Genomic DNA, 5,638 nt, shown 5'->3' with positions numbered 1-5,638 from the left:
AATCGGCATATAATGTTTCGCCAAATGAAATCTTTGACTTCCTTTTCTCGTACCTGTTTGAAGGCTCCTGCCTCTACCCATTTAGTAAAATAATCAGTAAGTACGAGCAGAAATTTTACCTGTCCTTTTGCTTGTGGTAATGGACCCACGATGTCCATTCCCTATTTCATGAATGGCCATGGTGCGATGACCGGATGTAATAATTCTGTGGGTCTATGCATGTTGTTACCGTACCTCTGACATTTATCATATTTGGCCACAAAACTTTTCGCTTCTTCTTCCATTTTTGGCCAATAGTAACTTGCCCTGATTAAGGTTCTTACCAATGATCTTCCTCCGGCGTGATTTCCACAGTGTCCCTCGTGTATTTCCTTCATCACGTACTCTGTTTGAGAAGGACCGAGGCATCTAGCTAAGGGGCCACCGAACATTNCAAAGCTTGAGAGCCATAGCAACCTGACTCTCATGAATGACATAGTGCATGCCACTTTAAAGGTATTTTTCTTTCCTACTTCTCTTCATTCTGTAAAAAATTTCGACTTTGGGATTCTTACTTCTCTTTTTTTACGTAGGCCAATCTTATTGACACTGAGCTGATGAGCAGAATCTCCCTCTTGGAGAAGGTAGCACGTGATTCCCAGTTGGAAGCAAACAACTGGAAGGAATAGTTTGACAGCGCTCAAATCGACATGGAGGATTTACAAGAGAGAAGAAGTACCTTAGAACAGCAAGTACGAGCATTAACTTCGGAGTTGGCGGTCATCAAGGCTTCATCGAGTCAGGCATAGAAGGAAAGGGAGCGCCTTGAGTCTTCATTTTCTGAACAGTTATCCATGTCCAGTGAAGAGATCAAGGCGTTGAAGGATCTTTTGAATCAAAAAGAAATTTATGCCGGGGAGCTGGTTCAGAATTTAACAAAGGCACAGGAGGATCTTCGAGCCTCTGTTGATAAGGTGCATGCTTTGGAGAGTTCTCATACCACCCTTCAATCTTCTTATAGTTCTGTCTTGGCTGAGAATGAAGAGCTCAAGAATGAGGTCGCTGCGTGGGAGAGGGATTATGAAATCCTTGAAGAGAAAACTGATGTTGAGGTAAGTTGGGCATTCTTAAATTCACGTCGTGACACCTTACTGGAAATGGGCCAAGAAAGCTTCAACCTGGAATCAAAATTAGCCAAGGTGAATGAAACTATTGAACGAGCTCAACAAACACAAGATTTTTCATCTCCCGAGGTTGAAGCTCCCGTGATTCAAACTTCCGTGGCTGAAACTCCCGTTGTTGAAGTTCCTATAAACGCTGAAATTGCCACGGGTGTCTCACCTTCTTTAAGCCCAATTGTGCCTCTTGTTGCAAGCCAAGCTGAGACCTCGTCTGTTGGTGCTCCTGTTGCTGTGAATGAAGATCAACCCGCAACCGTTGATGATCCTGCCCAAGTTGAGCCCGTTGATGATCCTTCTTCAGTTCTCTCTTCTTAGTGAAAAAGTTTACATTGCTTTAAATTTCCTTTTTGCAGGTACCTTTTTGGAAAACTATGTTTAAGGCTCTTGGATTCTTTTGAAAGTTTATTTTAGACATTTGTAACAAACCCTTGTTTATCATTTGAGGGTTGATTTTGGAACGAAAGTCCGCAAGTCTTTCATGGGGCAATTTGTATAAACAATTTCATAGTTTTGTGACTAAGTCCTTACTTAGTCTTAAGTACTCAAGAAGTTTTTTATGTTATTGTTTTAACTTCTGTTTGCTTTTATTCTTGCCTTTATTCTTAAGGACTTATAGAATAATTTTGCATTTTTATTATTTGAAAATGCTTCTGTTAATCTCATGATTTAAACATGAGTTTTATAAAAGAGGGCCCTTTTATATTTCGACACTTAATGAAGAAGACGTCTCAACTTCATAATGGTGTTAGCATACGATAAAAGAAATAGGAACACACATGTTTCTTTGGAATAACATTGACAAGTGTTTATTTTGAGCCTTGACAAGTTTTGAATAACATCTTACGTGTATTTGAATTACATCTATAACTTTCTTGTAACTGTTTTTCCTTGTAACAGATTTTTAAGAAAAAATAATAAACACGAGGTTTTTCTTTATAACCCGTTTTAGAACAATAAATGCAAGGTTTTTCTTTACAACCTGCTTCAGTACATAGCTTTTACCCTAACTACAGTAAGGTTTTCTTTAGCCTTGGCTCATGACTTCATGTGACTTTTATTACTCTGCACTTGACTTTTTCAGGCTTGATTTTTCTTCAATCTTCTCTGCCTTCTTTATATATACTTGTGTATATTATGTAGTCCCCCAAGTGTTTGAGTATTGAAGTATGAAGCCTCGAGCACTTGATAGTTTCTCTCATTTGGTCCTTTTCCTGAAAAGGAAAATACATACGGGACTCGGAGGTACGATTATAGATGAAGACTGCTTAACCCGTTTAAATTTCTATCAGAATAATTGTAACCCTNNNNGATCCATTTTAATCTGATTATACCCTGAATATGCATCTAAAAAACTTAATAGTTCATGACCTGCAGTTGCATCAATCAATTGATCTATGTGTGGCAGTGGAAAAGAATCTTTAGGGCAGGCTTTATTAAGATCTGTGTAATCTACACAAACCCGCCACTTACCGTTCTTTTTTGGAACTACAACAGTGTTGGCTAACCAGTTAGGATACTTTACCTCACGAATAAAGCCAATTTTTAGCAATTTTTGGACTTCTTCTTGAATCACCTGATTCTTGAAAGTTCCTTGCTTTCTTTTCTTTTGCTTGACTGGAGGATATGAAGGATCTTCATTTAGTTTATGAGTCATCACCTCCGGTGGTATCTCTGTCATGTCAGTATGGGACCAAGCAAAACAGTCTGTGTTAGCTTTTAAAAATTCAATTAACTTACGCTTCACCTCCGGGCTAAGATTAGCTCCTATATACACTTTTCTCTCTGGCCAGTGTATAAACAAAACCACAGCCTCCAGCTCTTCTATCGTCGTTTTGATTTTTTCATTTTCCTCTGGTTCTTGAATGGACTCGGGCCTTGAATTTACATCTGTTTGATCTTGTTCAGTTGAGGTTGACGCTATGTTATCCTCAACTGAATTCTGTAATTGCTATTTGTCTTCACCCTTCGTGCTTGAGTCTGCCACGGAGTTGATGTTCCTAGATGTCTGTTGATCTCCCCTGATTTGACATATTCCCCACAGCGCTGGAAATTTAATGACTTGATGCAAAGTTGAAGGAACAGCGTCCATCTCGTGGATCCATGGTCTCCCAAGAATCATATTGTAAGTCATCTCCATGTCTACTACCTGGAACTTTGTGTCTTTGACGACTCCTTCAGCAAATGTGGTGAGCGTTACCTCTCCTTTTGTAACGATGCTAGAATTATCAAACCCAGATAAAGTATGTTCCTTTGGTATTACTTTTTCTTCAGCTTGCATCTCACGTAATACTCGTATCAAAATAATGTTCACAGAACTACCTGGATCAATCAAAACTCGTTTCACGTTAGTGTCATGTACAAGTAAAGATATTACCAGTGCGTCGTTATGTGGAGTTAATAGACCCTCGGCATCTGCATCATTGAATGTAATATTTTCTTCCTCCAATATATGTCGAGGCCGCTTCCCGTGGGTAATTGTTACTTTTGAAACCTTTTTATATGATACATCGTTGATCTCTTCACCCCCACTTATAACGTTGACAGTTCTCTTGGGTGAAGGTGGTTTTGGAGGCTCTTGCCTGTTCTTCATGTATGCTTGTTTACCTTTCTCACTGAATAACTCAGTGAGATACCCCTGTTTTAGCAAATGATCAACTTCACCTTGCAAAAACCTGCAATCTATTGTTTTATGCACGTGATCGTTATGAAATTCGCACCAATGATTAGGGTTTCGTCTGTTTGGATTCGATCGCATTTCCTTTGGCCACCGTACCTTATCTCCCATGCTTCTTAAAACAGCTACAAGTTCAGAAGTGCTTACGTTGAAATTATAACCACCAAACCTTGCCTTCAGACCCCTATCATCATCTCGTGGCTCGCGTGTGTTTCGATCATTCCCAAATCTGGAAGATGAGCCTGATTCTTTATTCCTTGATCTGTGATCGTACCTCTGATTGTCCTGCTTTGATCGTGAGTCTCTCCCCGCAGGTCCCATGTATGGATCGTACCTATTTTTACCGGATCTTTTTTCATTTTCAGCACGTCTTGAGCCTACTTTTTCTTCTTTTTTATGTCGTAAAATAATATCTTCTTCAATCCTCATCTTTGTACTGTATCTGTTATAGACGTCATTCCACGTCATTGCTGGAAATTCTCGGAGGCTTTCCTTGAGTTGCCTCGTAGCTTCTGAAATGTTCTCATTCAAGTTGCTTGTGAAGGCTATGGCTGCCCAATTGTCAGGTACACGTGGCAATGTCATTCTTTCACGTTGAAATCTGTCCACGAATTCTCTAAGCAATTCTGAGTCTCCTTGCTTGATCTTGAAGATATCTTCCATTTTTTTTTCAACTTTTTGAGCTCCTGAGTGTGCTTTGATAAAAAAATCTACAAACTCAGCAAAAGAATTTATAGAATTTTCGGGTAAAAGAGAATACCATGTTAACGCTCCTTTAGTGAGCGTTTCACCAAATTTTTTGACTAAGACTTATTCAATCTCCTTCTTAGTCAGGTCGTTTCCCTTTACGCCTGTTGTAAATGCAGTAACGTGGTCTCGTGGGTCTGTTGTTCCATCGTACTTTGGTATATCGGGCATTTTGAACTTCTTTGGAATTGGGAGAGGAACAGCACTTGGCTTCCAAGGCTGTTGAGAATACTTACCATATCTACCCATTTGATCATGGGCGGCACCCCAGGTATCTGCTCTATGCGGTCACTTTGCTCCATGAGCTGTTTCTGCAATGTTAGTACTAGATTTTGTAAATCAGAATTAACTAAATTACCTGGTTCTCCTTCCTGTGTCTCGCTGGGGGTTCCTCCGCTATCTGAATTAATTAGGCCAGAGCGAGGGTTCTCCAGAGTATTGTTATTTGGAGTAGATGTGGGTGGAGCAACAGGTAGTTGACTGACAAAAGCTTGAAGAGCTTTATTGACTTGTGTGGCGATAAGTTTTTGTAAAGCTTCATCCATAGCCTCCACATTTTTGAATTGAGCTTGTCTATCTGTATGAGACCCCTCAAGAGTGCCTTCACGAGACCGTCGTGGAGAACCTTGTGGAGAAGGAACTAATGCGTTATTATCCTGCAGATCTCCCTGAAGTTGTTGATTTGTTTGATTTTCTTGGTTTCCTTGAGTGTTATCATTGTTGTTTGCCATAGTTGATGTAACAAGGAAAGTTAAGCAAAGAGAAAATAGATTCCCGGTAACGGAACCAATTTGTTTAACCAAAAGATGGAATTTTAGTCAAAGCTAGAATTTAGAAGAACTCGGGTTACTGATAATCAAAGAAATGAATAAAAGGAAATAATTCTGAGTAGCAGTATAATAATCAAGAAAAACAAATGATACCAATGTATATTTCAATAGTCTTTCGTGTGTCTTACAACTGATCATATATCTCCATTTTATAGGTACATTTGAGAATGTACGTTATGCCCAAATCATAATGAGGTTATTATGAATAATTAAAGACATTGAATGCT

Source organism: Nicotiana attenuata, unplaced genomic scaffold (assembly GCF_001879085.1).
Source record: "Nicotiana attenuata strain UT unplaced genomic scaffold, NIATTr2, whole genome shotgun sequence".
NCBI lineage: Eukaryota > Viridiplantae > Streptophyta > Magnoliopsida > Solanales > Solanaceae > Nicotiana > Nicotiana attenuata.
The sequence above is the reverse complement of the archived record's forward strand: the minus strand, read 5'-3'. Positions refer to the sequence as shown.